The sequence below is a fragment of the Geotrypetes seraphini genome, chromosome 11 (genome assembly GCF_902459505.1).
Source record: "Geotrypetes seraphini chromosome 11, aGeoSer1.1, whole genome shotgun sequence".
Classification (NCBI taxonomy): domain Eukaryota; kingdom Metazoa; phylum Chordata; class Amphibia; order Gymnophiona; family Dermophiidae; genus Geotrypetes; species Geotrypetes seraphini.
In genome coordinates, this window is record NC_047094.1 from 12,704,586 (window position 1) to 12,723,628 (window position 19,043).

A 19,043-nucleotide genomic window follows, 5' to 3' on the forward strand; every position below is an offset into this window, starting at 1 on the left:
AGCAGGCAGGCCTTCAAGGGGGGGACAGGCCTACAAGGGGGTGGGACAGGCCTTCAAGGGGGTGCAGGCCTTTGGGGGGGTGCCAACCTTCAAGGGGGGGACAGGCCTTCAAGGGGGGGGACAGGCCTTCAAGGGGGGACAAGCAGGCAGGCCTTCAAGGGGGGGACAGGCCTACAAGGGGGTGGGACAGGCCTTCAAGGGGGGACAAGCAGGCAGGCCTTCAAGGGGGGGACAGGCCTACAAGGGGGTGGGACAGGCCTTCAAGGGGGTGCAGGCCTTTGGGGGGGTGCCAACCTTCAAGGGGGGGTGCAGGCCTTCAAGGGGGGGGGACAGGCCTTCAAGGGGGGACAAGCAGGCAGGCCTTCAAGGGGGGGACAGGCCTACAAGGGGGTGGGACAGGCCTTCAAGGGGGTGCAGGCCTTTGGGGGGGTGCCAACCTTCAAGGGGGGGACAGGCCTTCAAGGGGGGACAAGCAGGCAGGCCTTCAAGGGGGGGTCAGGCCTTCAAGGGGGGGACAGGCCTACAAGGGGGTGGGACAGGCAGACCTTTAAGGGGGGACAGGCCTACAAGGGGGTGGGACAGGCAGACCTTTAAGGGGGGATAGGCCTTCAAGGGGGGACAAGCAGGCCTTCAGGGGTGGGGTTTAGGCGTTCAGAGGGGGACAGACCTTCGGGTGGGAGGTAAAGTCCTTCGGGGGGTGCAGGTCTTCAGGGGTGGGGTGTAGCCCTTCTGAGGGGGGACAGACCTTCGGGGGAGGGGGGTCCTGGTGTAAAAGTACACAGAGGGAGAGAGGGAAGGGGGGGTTCAAAGATACGTGCATATGCCAGACTTTGGGGGTTAGAAATAATGGGTCTAAAAACAGAGGAGTGGGAGAGAGATGGTGCATAATGGGATTTAGGGAGGGAAGGAACAGAAAGGGAGAGAACTTGGAAACAGGGGATGGTGTGGAGGGGGGATAGAGATACTGGATAGGAGGATAGTTGGGAACAGAAAGGGAGAGATGGTGGATCCTGGGGTGGTGGGGAGTTGAGAAAAGGTGAATCTGTGGATGGAGACAAAAAAAAGGAAAGATGCCAGATCTCCGGGAGAGGGAAGGGAAACGGAAGGGGAGAACAGAGATGGCAGACGGATGGTTAGCACGGAGAAAGGAGACCCTGGCAAGCAAGACAACAAGAGCCTGGGACCAACAAGATTTGAATATTGATCAGAGAACAAAAGGTAGAAAAAATAATTTTATTTTCTGTTTTGTGATTACAATATGTTAGATTTGAAAAGTGTACATGAGACAGCTTGAAATGGGAACTTTTCTATTTTTGTGAATGGCAAGGCTGAGTTCAGTTAAAATATATGCTTAATAAGAAAATATAATAATGTGTTTTATAAAGTTTATAAGCATTGCTGGCATACTCGGTGAGGTGTTCCTAGTGTTGGTGGTGGTGGTAGCATGTCAGTGTGTTGAGAGGAAGAGGTAGTCTGGGAAATTCTGCTGAGCAAACTCTGGGCCCATTTCCACCCCCAGTTAGTCCACTCCACTCAACTGGTTCACACACTGAGTGGGTCTTTGGGTGTTATTTCTGGGTAGTTGTTTTAGAATCTCTTCCAGTGGTTTGTCAGTATCTCCTTCTGGTCCAAGGAAGGAAACTTTGTCAACCTTAGCATTGACCTTCAGAATATGTTTGTAACAGCGCTGCTTGTGTGGCATTAGGCTATGTAGTGATCGAAAGAAAAAAACAGACCGTTGCACATTTTTGCACTATATGGTGGGTGTATGAGGAGATTCATTTCCTGCACAGTTAAGTCCATGTGAAGTTACCTTGTGCTGTATTTGACATCTAGCAAGGTCTCTGTTTGGAAGGAAAGATCTAAGCTTAAAAATGAAGTGGCCAGAAGTTATGTTAAAAGTAGATAGCGTAGCTGGTTTTAAGAAAGGTTTGGACAAATTCCTGGAGGAAAAGTCCATTGTCTGTTATTAAGACATGGGGGAAGCGTCTGCTTGCCCTGGATTGGTGCACTCAGCAGCAACAAATACTAGTTTTGGCTGGCTCTTTCCCCGCATTTCTCCTCTCTTCCCCACGATTTAATATCCAGTTCAGGCAGTAAGTAAATGCATCGGCAGGGGGGGTCTGGTAAGTCTTGGGGGCTGGGGATGGAAGGTGAGAATCAGTTCTGTAGGCTATCAGAAATTTGCTTAATTATCTACTCACACAGAAAAGCAGTAAAGTCAATAGGTTCTCTGAGTGGGAACAACCTGTTTGATCTTGCACTCTTGTGATTGACCAATTGTTTATCACTGTTTAATTTATCACATTGATTAATTTGAGCACACCTGAGGTGTCCTATGATGGTGTGCACTGCAGGCAGAGGAGCCTTATTGTGTAAAGCACTGGAGAATTCTCTCCTCTCGCTTACCTCTCACGCTGAGGACACCCTGCTTCAGTATAATCATTTATATGATTTATCTTATAAACATTATTACGTGGTCTTTTCCTCAAGTGCTGAGACATCAGGTTGTTCCCACTTGGAGAACCTATTGACTTTTACTGCTTTTCTGTGTGGCTTTAACATTTTTGCTATTCAGTATACCTAAACTATTATTCAGTAGAAAAAATATGGTTTGTTCAATCAAATCCTGTGTGGACATTGGACTTCTATGAGTGAATGTTCTGCTTGATTGAACAAACTAAATTTTTTCTACTGAATAATAGTCTAGGTACAATGAAAGTAAATAGCAAAAATGTTTGAGTAGATAATTAAGGAAATCTTTTTCATATTGCTTGCTTATGGACTGGGAAAAAAGACTGTTCAAGCAAATGTCTCCAGAACTGCTTTAATGGAAAAATGTGATTTTTTTTTTTAAGTACTTTGTGAAATTTATTGTTGTTGTGAAATTTATTGTTATACTTTGTTTAAACTTAAAAAGCGGTGTCATTAACAGTGAATCTAATCGAAAAATCGATTCAACAGGGTGAATCGAATCGAATGAAATATTTTTCTCTGAATCGGGCAGCACTATTGGCTACCATGAGAATGGGCTACTGGGCATGATGGACCATTGGTGTGACCCAGTTAGGCTATTCTTATGTTATGTTCTCATCTGTAGGGGCCTTTGTTTTCACTTCTTATTTTAATGTATTTTTTTCCTGGGAACTTATCAGTGTTTTTTTATAATGGGAACAAAAATGGAAGAGAATTAATGTGTGTGGAATGGGGGGGTAACTAATTTCTTCAGCTAAATAATTCAATCCACTTCAAACAGACATAGGAGAACTCACGCACCATTCACACACCCTCCAACCAAAAACGTCAAAAGAAAAAAACTGTTCGACAACCTCCTAGCCATTCGAGCTGCAACACTTGACCCCCAACTCTACAACCTATTGACCTCGACCACAAACTACAAAACCTTAAAAAAAGAAATAAAAACCCTTCTATTCAAAAAACACATAAAACCAAACTAACATAATCAGAACTGTCCCAAGCATCACCTGCAACTACTCCATATGTACTTCTGATGTCATGACAATTCCGACATAATTTATGTTATGTTATGTTTGGAATAATGGTTACATAAATGAGGTTCAATAAAAGAAAATTTTTACTGCCTGTTTCTATTCTGACCATTTATTCCATTTCATGGTTATTGCAAAAAAAAAAAAAAAAAAAAAAATTTTCCATGAGGGGGGGGGGGGGGGTGTGTCAAAAAATGATGGGCCCCGGGTGCCACATACCCTAGGTACGCCACTGCCTCTGGACCGACTCCATCCTTTTTATATCTTTTTGAAGGTGCGGCCTCCAGAATTGTACACAATATTCTAAATGAGGTCTCACCAAAATCTTATAAAGGGGCATCAATACCTCCTTTTTCCTACTGCCATACCTCTCCCTTTGCAACCTAGCATCCTTCTAACTTTTGCCATCACCTTTTCAACCTGTTTGGCCACCTTAAGATCATCACATACAATCCCACCCAAGTCCCGCTCTTCTGTCGTGCACATAAGTTCTTCACCCCCTAAACTGTACTGTTCCCTCGGGTTTTTGCAGCCCAAATGCATGACCTTGCATTTCTTAGCATCGAATTTTAGCTGCCAAATTTCAGACCATTCTTCGCCATAAATTAACATATGCTTGCTATTGACATTAGTTAAGATCACACAGAATGATGTGCTCTTAAAATAATAACAGGACAGGTGTGAGGTATGTCCGTTGCGTTCTCCCATAAATATTTAAAAAAAGACCCTGTGGAAACAGAATCAGAGGTTTGTGTTTTAAAACACTGTCAACGTCTGTTTTGGTTTAACAGGGACAAATTGATGCCTGGGTGGCTGGGCTGTTGCTTTTGGAACAGCCGTTAATTTTGTGACTAGCGTGACCAGCTGTCCAGATTTTTCACAGCCAGTTCGGAATCTGTCATTATCCCTCCGGCTGGGGGGGGGGGGGGGGCGAGGGGGACTCTTTTACAGACAGTGTTTGCCTGTAATTCTCAGAACAAAAATCTCCTTACTGGTACAGCTGTCCCTGACTTCTCATGATTAAACCAATTTTTTTTTTTTTCTTATTGCTTGCCGTTCAAGTTCTTGACAAATTTAAGCATACTCATTATTTATTTAATTTAAGCATTTATATACCACTTAATTTTTCCCTGTTAGTCGTGGCGGGCTCACACTCTATCTAATGTACCTGGGCAATGGGGGATTAAGTGACTTAACCAGGGTCACAAGAAGCAGGGTGGGATTTGAACCCACAACCTCAGGCTGCTGAGGCTGTGTCTCTAACCACTGCACCACTCTATCCCTGTATGTTAGGATCTGTGAACACTTATGAAGGCAATCAGTTTGTGAAAGGATTCTTGGGGCTTAGTTATATAACAAGGCCTAGGTGAGAAATCTAAAAAAATGCCTATTTTGGAAAGTCAATATGGGAATACGAGGAGTAAATCAAAAAGTAACAGCAAAATACATTTAACGGCTTTAACCCTTTCAGGACCATAAGGATCGTAGGCCAATTTTTGTGGTTTTGACGACATTTTTATGGTAAAAAGGGCTTGCAGATGCCAAAAAAATTGATTTTTTTTGGTGAAATATCATTATTTTTATTTAAAAAAATCACACTTCTGGCTTATGGACAGTGTGGCAAGTGAATCTTCTCGTCAACCTGGCAACGACGCTAATGAATGAATGTCAGAACCAGTTTGTTTACATAAAGGCAGTATCATATGGAATCCGTACATATCAAATTTAGAACTGTAGACTATCCCAATCAAAATTTATAGGATTTTAAAGTTATGGGACAAATATGTCCCTTGGTTCTGAAAGGGTTAATAGAAGCAACTGTGAGCAAAAGAACATATCGCTTTCCCACATAGTCCCCGTGCAAGACGACGCATTTGTTGCATCGTTCTGCAGAGAGGAAGCTTTTCGGCTGCTCCCGAAGCTGGGTGAGCACCGCTTCCTTTACTTCGTCATGCGTTGTCTTTTGCTCTCCAGGTCGAAGAGATGCAACCATGTCCCATCTCTGGTGACGATTGTTTTCCAGAATACTCAGATCTTCTTCATGCCATCTCAGGAACTGGGTTGCAGCCTCTGTATGCTGTTGCCTGTGCAGATGAGTAAGCTGTCTGGGAACCCATTAAGAACAGAAGAATAGCCTTACTGGGTCAGACCAATGGTCCATCAAGAACATAAGAATATAAGAACATAAGCCCAGTAGCCCGTTCTCATGGTGGACAATCCAGGTCCCTAATACCTGGTCAAAACCCAAGGAATAGCAACATTCCATTCAGAATCTTAAAGAACAGCAAGATTCCGGAACTCCAAAGAGTAGCAAGATTCCAGAATCCCCAGAGTAGCAATATTCCATGCTTCCGATCCAGGGCAAGCAGTGGCTTCCCCCATGTCTTTCTCAATAACAGACTATGGACTTTTCCTCCAGGAAATTGTCCAAAGCTTTCTTAAAACCAGTTATGCTGTGACTCAACAATGAAGACTATGGCAGTCATGTATGAGCTTCACAAGAACCATCACAGTGTTGCCTTGTGTGTGTATGTAGTGTGGTGACCACGGCTACATGTGTAGCTATATGTGAAGATGAGTGGAATGTGTGAGAGGTGTGGTTTTGGGTATGTGTCAGAGTATGTATGTGGAGTTGCCATGCATGTAGGATTGGAGGAGCATATGTGGGCATGGAGGACAGCGGTATGTGGGTTTCTGCGAGAGTGAGTGAAAAAGTGTGTGTGTGTGTGGGGGGGAGGGGTTATTGTTATTTTGGAAATGTTGGGGAGGTGTCTGAATATGCATACCTTAGAGGAAAGGAGGGACAGGAGAGATATGATTCAGACGTTTAAATACTTGAAGGATATTGACGTAGAACAAAATCTTTTCCAGAGAAAGGAAAATGGTAAAACCAGAGGACATAATTTGAGGTTGAGGGGTGGTAGACTCAAGAGTAATGTTAGGAAATTCTACTTTACGGAGAGGGTGGTGGATGTCTGGAATGCGCTCCCGAGAGAGGTGGTGGAGAGTAAAACGGTGACTGAGTTCAAAGAAGCGTGGGATGAACACAGAGGATTTAGAATCAGAAAATAATATTAAATATTGAACTAGGCCAGTTACTGGGCAGACTTGCACGGTCTGTGTCTGTATATGGCCGTTTGGTGGAGGATGGGCTGGGGAGGGCTTCAATGGCTGGGAGGGTGTAGATGGGCTGGAGTAAGTCTTAACAGAGATTTCGGCAGTTGGAACCCAAGCACAGTACCGGGTAAAGCTTTGGATTCTTGCCCAGAAATAGGTAAGAAAAAAATTTTTTTTAATTTAAATTGAATCAGGTTGGGCAGACTGGATGGACCATTCGGGGTCTTTATCTGCCGTCATCTGCTTTTGAGTGTCATCCATTGTCAACAGTCTCTCTGTCTTCCATGGCTGTTCTGTATCAAAGTGTTGGACGGGAGAGGGGTTTTTGGAATGGAACCATGATCAACATTCAACAGCTCTAACATGGAAAGCTATGGGGATTATTAATTTGGAGCTCACTGCTCTGAACATACTGATCGAACGTTTTCCTTTCCACTCCTCACCTGAGATGATCACATTGTCTTCCTGCTTGCTAAATCTGGTGAATTTTTGTCCTTTTGATGGAGATTTATATTATATCTGTGCTTGTATAGTCAGACATTGATCCCTTTTACATAATTCTGTCCAATGTTCTATTTGCTATTGAAACTGGGCATAGTTGGGTTAAACTGGAATTGGCTGAGCCTGTCCTGATGGTTGTTGGCAGCCTCAGAAGCCCAGGGATCAGGGCTGGTTCAAGGGACTGAGGGACGCTGAGCCAACTTTTTCATGGGCAACCCCTCCCCCACAATCTGAAGTCTGGGCTTCCACTCTGTGCTCCCCCCCCCCCTACTGCTAGACCAGGTAAGGTACTGGCTCAGGTCACTGGTGATAAAGGTTGCCTAAATCCCAGTCCAGCATCCATCTCTCTAGGAGTAGATCAAACTGGGACTTTACCCTTAATGCCAGTGCCTCACCTGGTCCATAGGTTGAGCTGGCCCAATGAGGATGACGTTAGAACACGGAACTGTTAGTCTAGAGCAGGAGTGTCCAATGTCGGTCCTCGAGGGCCGCAGTCCAGTCAGGTTTTCAGGATTTCCTCAATGAATATGCATGAGATCTATTTGCATGCACTGCTTTCAATGCATATTCATTGGGGAAATCCTGAAAACCCGACTGGACTGCGGCCCTCGAGGACCGACATTGGACACCCCTGGTCTAGAGACATCCTGTTGCATGAGTTCAAAGCTTTCTGCCTCTGATGCACCAGGTCGCCACACACTGAATACCTGGCTTGCAAAAATTGCGTTAGAAGCTTCTTCTTATCTTGATTTTAGAAAACAGATAAAAACTCAATTATTCAATAGACTGGCAACCTAATGTATCTTATTTCTTACTCATTTTAAATTGTTTGTATCTTCCCTCTGCAACTTTGCCGAAATTTTAGATGATTTCAATTTTAAATATCTATTTGTACTGTATGTATAATGATTGATTGATGTGAACCGCCTAGAGCTCCTGGGTATGGCGGTATATAAAAATAAACTATTATTATTATTATTGTTATTATTTGTCTGAGCTCCTTTGTCCTCGTGCGATTGTCCCACACGCTTTCATCTGTGTACTGATTAGGGCTACCCCTGCCAGCTTCGGAGCTGGCAGCTGCCACTCTCCCTTCTGCCGGCTCTCTGAAGCTGCCATCAGCTGGGCAGAGGACAGTGGCGTAGCGAGGGTGAGAGGTGCTGGGGGCTCCTTACCCACCCCCTCCTGCCGCACATGCACCACTTCCCTTTCCCCGTACCTCCGTCACGTTCCTGGCGCGAGCACCAACTTCCACGCTGCTGTCACGCCAGCGTCGGCTCTTCCTCTGATGCCACTTCCTGGGCGCCAGGAACGTTAAAGAGCTACGGGGGAAGGGAAGTGGCTCACACACGGAGCGGGGGAGGGTGGAGAGGAGGATAGCTTCTTGGGGAGGACTGCTCCCCCTTACTATGCCACAGGTAGAGATGAGAGCGGCGACTGCAGGCAGGAAGGAGGAGCGGTGCCTAGCGATTGCGTATCGGAGCAGGCGCCAGGCCCAATTCCTCCCCCTTTTACCAGTGGTGCTCCGCTTGAATCACTTCATATATTTTGCATGACCAGTACAAAAGCGAATCGCTCCCACCACGGTATTTTTTTTAACTTTGGTGTCAGAGCTTTGTGCATCCTGCTCTGGGACACCAGATAGTGTATTTGCTGAATTCGCCTCGCCTTGCTTAAACTTTGAAGTTTCCTTCCTTCAGCAGGTTAAATACTTAGAGCATAAGAATCGCCGCTGCTGGGTCAGACCATTGGTCCATCGTGCCCAGCAGTCCACTCACGCGGCGGCCCTCTGGTCAAAGACCAGTGCCCTGAGACTAGCCCTACCTGCATACGTTCTGGTTCAGCAGGAACTTGTCCAACTTTGTCTTGAATCCCTGGAGGGTGTTTTCCCCTATGACAGAAGAGCATTCCAGTTTTCTACCACTCTCTGGGTGAAGAAGAACTTCCTTACCTTTGTACGGAATCTATCCCCTTTTAACTTTAGAGAGTGCCCTCTCGTTCTCTCTACCTTGGAGAGGGTGAACAACCTGTCCTTATCTACTAAGTCTATTCCCTTCAGTACCTTGAATGTTTCGATCATGTCCCCTCTCAATCTCCTCTGTTTGAGGGAGAAGAGGCCCAGTTTCTCTAATGTTTCGCTGTACGACAACTCCTCCAGCTCCTGTTGGGCCTCCGCGTGAGCGGACTGCTGGGCATGATGGACCTCAGGTCTGACCCAGCAGAGGCATTGCTTATGTTCTTATGTTCTTAACCATCTTAGTCGCTCTTTTCTGGACCCTTTCGAGTAGTACCGTGTCCTCGCAGTACTCCAGGTGAGGGCGCACCATGGCCCGGTACAGCGGCATGATAACCTTCTCCGATCTGTTCGTGATCCCTTTCTTTATCATTCCTAGTATTCTGTTTGCCCTTTTCGCCGGCGCCGCACATTGCGCGGACGGCTTTATCGACTTGTCGGTCAGAACTCCCAAGTCTCTTTCCTGGGAGGCCTCTCTCCAAGTACCGCCTCGGACATCCTGTATTCATCTGCCATGTCGATGCCCATTCCTCGAGCCTGATTATGTCACATTGCAGATCTTCGCAATCCCGCTGTGTCTTCACTACTCTGAACAACTTTGTATCGTCTGCAAATTTAATCATCTCACTCGTCGTACCAATGTCCAGATCGTTTATAAAGATGTTGAAGAGCACAGGTCCAAGCACCGAGCCCTGCAGCACCCCACTGGTGACGCTCTTCCAGTCCTAGTATTGTCCATTTACCCCCACTCTGTTTCCTATGCTCCAGCCAGTTTTTAATCCACATGAGTATTTCACCCGTCTTCTTTTCTAGTTTCCTTTTTGAAGTGATCGTCTGTACATCTCTCCTTCTGCTGGAATTTCTGAACCTTCTGAAGAGAGAAGGCTTTCATTGGGAGCCTGCGGTCTCTGCCATCTCACACCCACTCTCTAGCTCTGTTGCAGGAAAGGAAAAGGCCTTCCCTGGCGTGGAGCTAATCAAAATGCTAATACATTGGAGACGGAGCAGAAACACACATGCATTTGATTTTGACAGCCTCACTTATTACTAAAACACGGGAACCAGGGACATTTTCCGAGCTCCCTCATTTGTTACATGGCAATAAGGGAATTAAAATGCAACCATTACATGCTCTCTGGGCCTCTTTGCAAATGCAAGAGCATGTCTGGAGCTTGAAAACATACCAGTACAACTACAGCTCTGCTGATTGGCTGTCACTCGGCCTAAACGTTTTCCCAGCTGTGTTTTCCTATTTGCTCTGGTTGTAGATAGTTCAGGATCGGAATACAGTTTGGAGAGAACAGCACAGGTTCACACCTGTCGACTTCAAGCCCCCACGTCTTCCTAGGCTTTTCTGCTGTGTTTAAAGAAAGTTTATGGTGGGAAGGGGTAACACGTGGACCTTACGGACCTCACGGATCTTAACTGCACATCCTTAAAAATCTGAGGTCCTTGCCACTTTTAGTCTCAGCATAGGGAGGGAGAAGCATTAGGGTCCGTCAGAGCTAAAGTGCCATGGAGGTCTGTCAGAGCCATAACAATGGCGGGGTGCTGGGTTAGTCTATTTTGTATTCTAGTTCTACTTTGTTGTTATTCCAGGTTGCTTTTCTGTTTGAAAATAAAAATTGATTACACATAAAAAGTGGCACGGACCTCAGATGTTTAAGGACGTGTGGGTTTAGATCTGCGAGGCCCGTAAAGTCCGCGTTTCACCCCTTCCTGTTTATGGCGGACATAGTTGCCCGCTTCTAGTTTGACATCCATGTGAGCATAGCAAACGGCTATTTGAGCAGGTCACCGGCTTCTGTTTTTGTGAAGTTCCTGAGAGACCAAGAGGCAACCATGAAAACCAGGCCTGAATTTTCTGCAAATACTAGCCTCCCTCTCCCGTTCTTGCTCCAGTCCCTTTATCGACCACTGGCTGCTTGAGCAATAGCATTCCCGCCCAAAAGGAAGGGCTGTGCATACCCTCCCCTAGCCAACAAATTGTATTTCTTGTAATCCTAAAGTTATTTAGGTAATTAGATGTTTTCTACATGCTGTATTTTGGAGAATTTTGCATGTGCACTCAGGTTACAAATCAGTTGTGTGCATTCAAAACAACTTAGTTAGCACTGATGAAGTTACAGGGAAATACTTTCAAAACTAATAGGAGGAAATTTTATTTCACTCAGAGAATAGTTAAGCTCTGGAACGTGTTGCCAGAGGTTGTGGTAAGAGCGGATAGAGTAGCTGGTTTTTAGAAAGGTTTGGACAAGTTCCTGGAGGAAAAAGTCCATATTCTGTTATTGAGAAAGCCACTGCTTGCCCTGGATCGGTAGCATGGAATGTTGCTACTCTTTGGGGTTCCGGAATCTTGCTGTTCTTTAAGATTCTGAATGGAATGTTGCTACTCTTTGGGGGTTCCGGAATCTTTCATTACTCTTTGGGATTCCGGAATCTTGCTAATCTTTGGGGTTCCGGAATGTTGCTACTCCTTGGGGTTCCGGAATCTTGCTGTTCTTTAAGATTCTGAATGGAATGTTGCTACTCTTTGGGGTTCTGGAATCTTTCGTTACTCTTTGGGATTCCGGAATCTTTCGTTACTCTTTGGAATTCCGGAATCTTGCTAATCTTTGAGATTCTGGAATGTTGCTACTCCTTGGATTTTGGCCAGGTACTAGTGACCTGGATTGGCCACCGTGAGAAGGGGCTACTGGGCTTGATGGACCCAGTAAGGCTATTCTGATGTTCTTATTGCCTATTTCAAGGCCTTGTGGTGGGGCTGGTTTACCTTCCCCACTTCAGTTCCATCCTATATCAATATATGCTTCCATTCTCTTGGGAACAGAAACGAGGCTAAGTACCTCACTATTCTTTTTTGTTTTGTTTTGGATTTTCAGGCCAAGAAAATCTACAAAAATCTTTGCATTGTCTGACGGATCTAATCCTGCCAATTTCTTCTCAATGGAGAAACATAAAAACCCTCACTACGGTTTCTGTTTGGGAAACCCAGAAGTTGATCTTCCTAGCTGTCGGTTGCTCCTTCCACACCGCATTTGAGCAGGGATGAACAAAAGCCAAAACTGGGAAACATTTTGATGCCTTCATTTGCATGAAACGGATTTACATTTACCTAATCCTCCCACTGTCACTCATCTTTTTGGGTTCAGTCCGTCAAACTTTCATACCGGAGAAAGGAAACACACGAGCAGTTTCTAGACCGCAAAACTGTTAAGTTCTATGTGGTTAACAAAAGATTGAAAAATAAAACTACAATTGAACCAAAAGAACCTGAAAGTTAGCGGTTAGTTACACAAGAATTTGGAGAACAAATACGTTTTTAATTGTTTCCTAAAATGTAAATAAGAAACAGAGGACAATACCGTGTTTTCCCAAAACTAAGACCTATCCTGAAAATAAGCCCTAGTTAGACCGACCCCCGAAGCTCCTCCCAAATGTCCCTGACACTCCCTGACTCCATCCCTGGATTTGCCGGCAGCAGTGTTCCCCCCTCCCCGCCATGCAGCCAAACCCAGCTGACCCTCCCACCCATCCCCCTGCACAGCATCTTTCCATCTCTCTCTCCCATCCAAACCCTGCCGACCCTTCCACCATGAGACCGACATACCTCCCTCCAAACAGCAGCATAGGCAGCGCTCTAAACAGGCTGCCTCGCGGTCTTCTCACCCTCCCCTCCCCGGGTCCTTCCCTCTGTTGCCTCACGGATGATGTCATCAGCGACGCGGTACAGGGAAGGCCCCGGCAGGAAGAAGGCCACCAAGCAGCCTGTTTAGAGTGTTGCTGACGCTGCTGTATGGAGGGTGGTATGTCGGTCTTGCGGTGGGAGGGTCGGTGGGGTTCTGCTGCGTGGGGGGGATGAGAGGGAGGGATAGAAGGATGTGGCTCAAGGGTTCTGCTGCACGGGGGGATAGGAGGGAGGGATAGAAAGATGCTGTAGAGGAAAGGCACAAGGGGAAGGGTGAGAGGGGAGGAAAGAGAAAAGAAAGAGGAAGAATTGGGATGGAGGAGAGGAAGGGAGAGATGATCATTATACATGAAAAAAACTAAGACATAATATAAGACACTGTCTTATTTTCAGGGAAATACGGTAGTAACTGTTTGAAATCCTTATCCCAAGTGGCAGCTTGATAAGAAAGAACACGCTCATGATATTTTTAAAATTTACAACCTGAAACGGATGGAAATGTGAAAAGAGGCAGAGTTTTACGAGAGAACCTTTGTGTCGAAATATAGAAAGAGTTAAAACAGATATTGTGGAACTTGACCTAGGGATACTCTACGGTAAATACAGCTGAATTTAAAGATGATATTTGCCTCTACCGGCAACCAATGCAAATTTCTTTAGGCCCAAAATGAGTCTGACCGCAGCGTTATGGCTTTTTTTCTCCTTCAGTTTTACTACGGCTGTGGAGCCAGGACACAAAGCATTCCGATTCCTCGATTTATATATCAATGGGGGCAGGACTGGGGACAGACTTTGTCCCTGTGTCATTCCCTAAGTGCCACTTTCACTAACATAAATATTATAAAATATATTACATTTTGTTACCAACAAAGAACTAGATATCAAAATATATTCTACTGTAAAAGTAAAACATATCCTGAAACCAATGGGTTATCTGCGAAATAAGAAATGTAAGCATTATAATATTTGCATGACGTACAATTTAACTGTTAGGAGTCGGAGTTGGAGTCAGCACATTGTCACCGACTCCAGAGCCCCCAAATTGCTTCCGATTCCAACTCCACAGGTCTGGCTACAGAACTGAAGAAGAATTAGAAAAGTCACATGTTGTATCTTATTTATTTAATACATTTATATACCGTCTAATATCTAGGCAGTTTCCAATATCAAACATTCATACCACACAGAGACATCCATCAACAACCACTATCTTCTCATCCCTATATAATGGCTATATACCAAAAGCAGCATGGGAATTTTTCATCCACTTTACATAAAGGTATCAATAAACAGTTGGGTCTTTAATAACGTCTTAAATTTAGAACAGTCTGTGCATAATCTCAGATTTCCCGGTAAATTATCCTACAAATGTATTCCAATAATACATCTGTGTACACTATAGAAACATGATGGCAGAAAAAGGCCAAATGGCCCTTCCAGTCTGCTAATCCACTAACTCCTCCTCTTCTTATTGGCTAAGGCTCTTTACACCAGCATTGTGATGTCATAGAACTTTATGGCTATAGAAACATTGTAACATGATGGCAGATAAAGGCCAAATGGCCCTTCCAGTCTGCTCATCCGCTATCTCCTCCTCTCCCTATTGGCTAAGGCTCTTTACACCTGCATTGTGATGTCATAGAACTTTATGGCTATAGAAACATTGTAACATGATGGCAGAAAAAGGCCAAATGGCCCTTCCAGTCTGCTAATCCGCTATCTCCTCCTCTTCTTATTGGCTAAGGCTCTTTACACCAGCATTGTGATGTCATAGAACTTTATGGCTATAGAAACATTGTAACATGATGGCACATAAAGGCCAAATGGCCCTTCCAGTCTGCTCATCCGCTATCTCCTCCTCTCCCTATTGGCTAAGGCTCTTTACACCTGCATTGTGATGTCATAGAACTTTATGGCTATAGAAACATTGTAACATGATGGCAGAAAAAGGCCAAATGGCCCTTCCAGTCTGCTAATCCACTAACTCCTCCTCTTCTTATTGGCTAAGGCTCTTTACACCAGCATTGTGATGTCATAGAACTTTATGGCTATAGAAACATTGTAACATGATGGCAGATAAAGGCCAAATGGCCCTTCCAGTCTGCTCATCCGCTATCTCCTCCTCTCCCTATTGGCTAAGGCTCTTTACACCTGCATTGTGATGTCATAGAACTTTATGGCTATAGAAACATTGTAACATGATGGCAGATAAAGGCCAAATGGCCCTTCCAGTCTGCTCATCCGCTATCTCCTCCTCTTCTTATTGGCTAAGGCTCTTTACACCAGCATTGTGATGTCATAGAACTTTATGGCTATAGAAACATTGTAACATGATGGCACATAAAGGCCAAATGGCCCTTCCAGTCTGCTCATCCGCTATCTCCTCCTCTCCCTATTGGCTAAGGCTCTTTACACCTGCATTGTGATGTCATAGAACTTTATGGCTATAGAAACATTGTAACATGATGGCAGAAAAAGGCCAAATGGCCCTTCCAGTCTGCTAATCCACTAACTCCTCCTCTTCTTATTGGCTAAGGCTCTTTACACCAGCATTGTGATGTCATAGAACTTTATGGCTATAGAAACATTGTAACATGATGGCAGATAAAGGCCAAATGGCCCTTCCAGTCTGCTCATCCGCTATCTCCTCCTCTCCCTATTGGCTAAGGCTCTTTACACCTGCATTGTGATGTCATAGAACTTTATGGCTATAGAAACATTGTAACATGATGGCAGATAAAGGCCAAATGGCCCTTCCAGTCTGCTCATCCGCTATCTCCTCCTCTTCTTATTGGCTAAGGCTCTTTACACCAGCATTGTGATGTCATAGAACTTTATGGCTATAGAAACATTGTAACATGATGGCAGATAAAGGCCAAATGGCCCTTCCAGTCTGCTCATCCGCTATCTCCTCCTCTCCCTATTGGCTAAGGCTCTTTACACCTGCATTGTGATGTCATAGAACTTTATGGCTATAGAAACATTGTAACATGATGGCAGATAAAGGCCAAATGGCCCTTCCAGTCTGCTCATCCGCTATCTCCTCCTCTTCTTATTGGCTAAGGCTCTTTACACCAGCATTGTGATGTCATAGAACTTTATGGCTATAGAAACATTGTAACATGATGGCAGATAAAGGCCAAATGGCCCTTCCAGTCTGCTCATCCGCTATCTCCTCCTCTTCTTATTGGCTAAGGCTCTTTACACCAGCATTGTGATGTCATAGAACTTTATGGCTATAGAAACATTGTAACATGATGGCACATAAAGGCCAAATGGCCCTTCCAGTCTGCTCATCCGCTATCTCCTCCTCTCCCTATTGGCTAAGGCTCTTTACACCTGCATTGTGATGTCATAGAACTTTATGGCTATAGAAACATTGTAACATGATGGCAGATAAAGGCCAAATGGCCCTTCCAGTCTGCTCATCCGCTATCTCCTCCTCTTCTTATTGGCTAAGGCTCTTTACACCAGCATTGTGATGTCATAGAACTTTATGGCTATAGAAACATTGTAACATGATGGCAGATAAAGGCCAAATGGCCCTTCCAGTCTGCTCATCCGCTATCTCCTCCTCTCCCTATTGGCTAAGGCTCTTTACACCTGCATTGTGATGTCATAGAACTTTATGGCTATAGAAACATTGTAACATGATGGCAGATAAAGGCCAAATGGCCCTTCCAGTCTGCTCATCCGCTATCTCCTCCTCTTCTTATTGGCTAAGGCTCTTTACACCAGCATTGTGATGTCATAGAACTTTATGGCTATAGAAACATTGTAACATGATGGCAGATAAAGGCCAAATGGCCCTTCCAGTCTGCTCATCCGCTATCTCCTCCTCTTCTTATTGGCTAAGGCTCTTTACACCAGCATTCTGATGTCATAGAACTTTATGGCTATAGAAACATTGTAACATGATGGCACATAAAGGCCAAATGGCCCTTCCAGTCTGCTCATCCGCTATCTCCTCCTCTCCCTATTGGCTAAGGCTCTTTACACCTGCATTGTGATGTCATAGAACTTTATGGCTATAGAAACATTGTAACATGATGGCAGAAAAAGGCCAAATGGCCCTTCCAGTCTGCTAATCCACTAACTCCTCCTCTTCTTATTGGCTAAGGCTCTTTACACCAGCATTGTGATGTCATAGAACTTTATGGCTATAGAAACATTGTAACATGATGGCAGATAAAGGCCAAATGGCCCTTCCAGTCTGCTCATCCGCTATCTCCTCCTCTCCCTATTGGCTAAGGCTCTTTACACCTGCATTGTGATGTCATAGAACTTTATGGCTATAGAAACATTGTAACATGATGGCAGAAAAAGGCCAAATGGCCCTTCCAGTCTGCTAATCCACTAACTCCTCCTCTTCTTATTGGCTAAGGCTCTTTACACCAGCATTGTGATGTCATAGAACTTTATGGCTATAGAAACATTGTAACATGATGGCACATAAAGGCCAAATGGCCCTTCCAGTCTGCTCATCCGCTATCTCCTCCTCTTCTTATTGGCTAAGGCTCTTTACACCAGCATTGTGATGTCATAGAACTTTATGGCTATAGAAACATTGTAACATCATGGCACATAAAGGCCAAATGGCCCTTCCAGTCTGCTCATCCGCTATCTCCTCCTCTCCCTATTGGCTAAGGCTCTTTACACCTGCATTGTGATGTCATAGAACTTTATGGCTATAGAAACATTGTAACATGATGGCAGAAAAAGGCCAAATGGCCCTTCCAGTCTGCTAATCCACTAACTCCTCCTCTTCTTATTGGCTAAGGCTCTTTACACCAGCATTGTGATGTCATAGAACTTTATGGATATAGAAACATTGTAACATGATGGCAGATAAAGGCCAAATGGCCCTTCCAGTCTGCTCATCCGCTATCTCCTCCTCTCCCTATTGGCTAAGGCTCTTTACACCTGCATTGTGATGTCATAGAACTTTATGGCTATAGAAACATTGTAACATGATGGCAGAAAAAGGCCAAATGGCCCTTCCAGTCTGCTAATCCACTAACTCCTCCTCTTCTTATTGGCTAAGGCTCTTTACACCAGCATTGTGATGTCATAGAACTTTATGGCTATAGAAACATTGTAACATGATGGCACATAAAGGCCAAATGGCCCTTCCAGTCTGCTCATCCGCTATCTCCTCCTCTTCTTATTGGCTAAGGCTCTTTACACCAGCATTGTGATGTCATAGAACTTTATGGCTATAGAAACATTGTAACATGATGGCACATAAAGGCCAAATGGCCCTTCCAGTCTGCTCATCCGCTATCTCCTCCTCTCCCTATTGGCTAAGGCTCTTTACACCTGCATTGTGATGTCATAGAATTTTATGGCTATAGAAACATTGTAACATGATGGCAGAAAAAGGCCAAATGGCCCTTCCAGTCTGCTAATCCACTAACTCCTCCTCTTCTTATTGGCTAAGGCTCTTTACACCAGCATTGTGATGTCATAGAACTTTATGGCTATAGAAACATTGTAACATGATGGCAGATAAAGGCCAAATGGCCCTTCCAGTCTGCTCATCCACTATCTCCTCCTCTCCCTATTGGCTAAGGCTCTTTACACCTGCATTGTGATGTCATAGAACTTTATGGCTATAGAAACATTGTAACATGATGGCAGAAAAAGGCCAAATGGCCCTTCCAGTCTGCTAATCCACTAACTCCTCCTCTTCTTATTGGCTAAGGCTCTTTACACCAGCATTGTGATGTCATAGAACTTTATGGCTATAGAAACATTGTAACATGATGGCAGATAAAGGCCAAATGGCCCTTCCAGTCTGCTCATCCGCTATCTCCTCCTCTCCCTATTGGCTAAGGCTCTTTACACCTGCATTGTGATGTCATAGAACTTTATGGCTATAGAAACATTGTAACATGATGGCAGAAAAAGGCCAAATGGCCCTTCCAGTCTGCTAATCCACTAACTCCTCCTCTTCTTATTGGCTAAGGCTCTTTACACCAGCATTGTGATGTCATAGAACTTTATGGCTATAGAAACATTGTAACATGATGGCAGATAAAGGCCAAATGGCCCTTCCAGTCTGCTCATCCGCTATCTCCTCCTCTCCCTATTGGCTAAGGCTCTTTACACCTGCATTGTGATGTCATAGAACTTTATGGCTATAGAAACATTGTAACATGATGGCAGATAAAGGCCAAATGGCCCTTCCAGTCTGCTAATCCACTAACTCCTC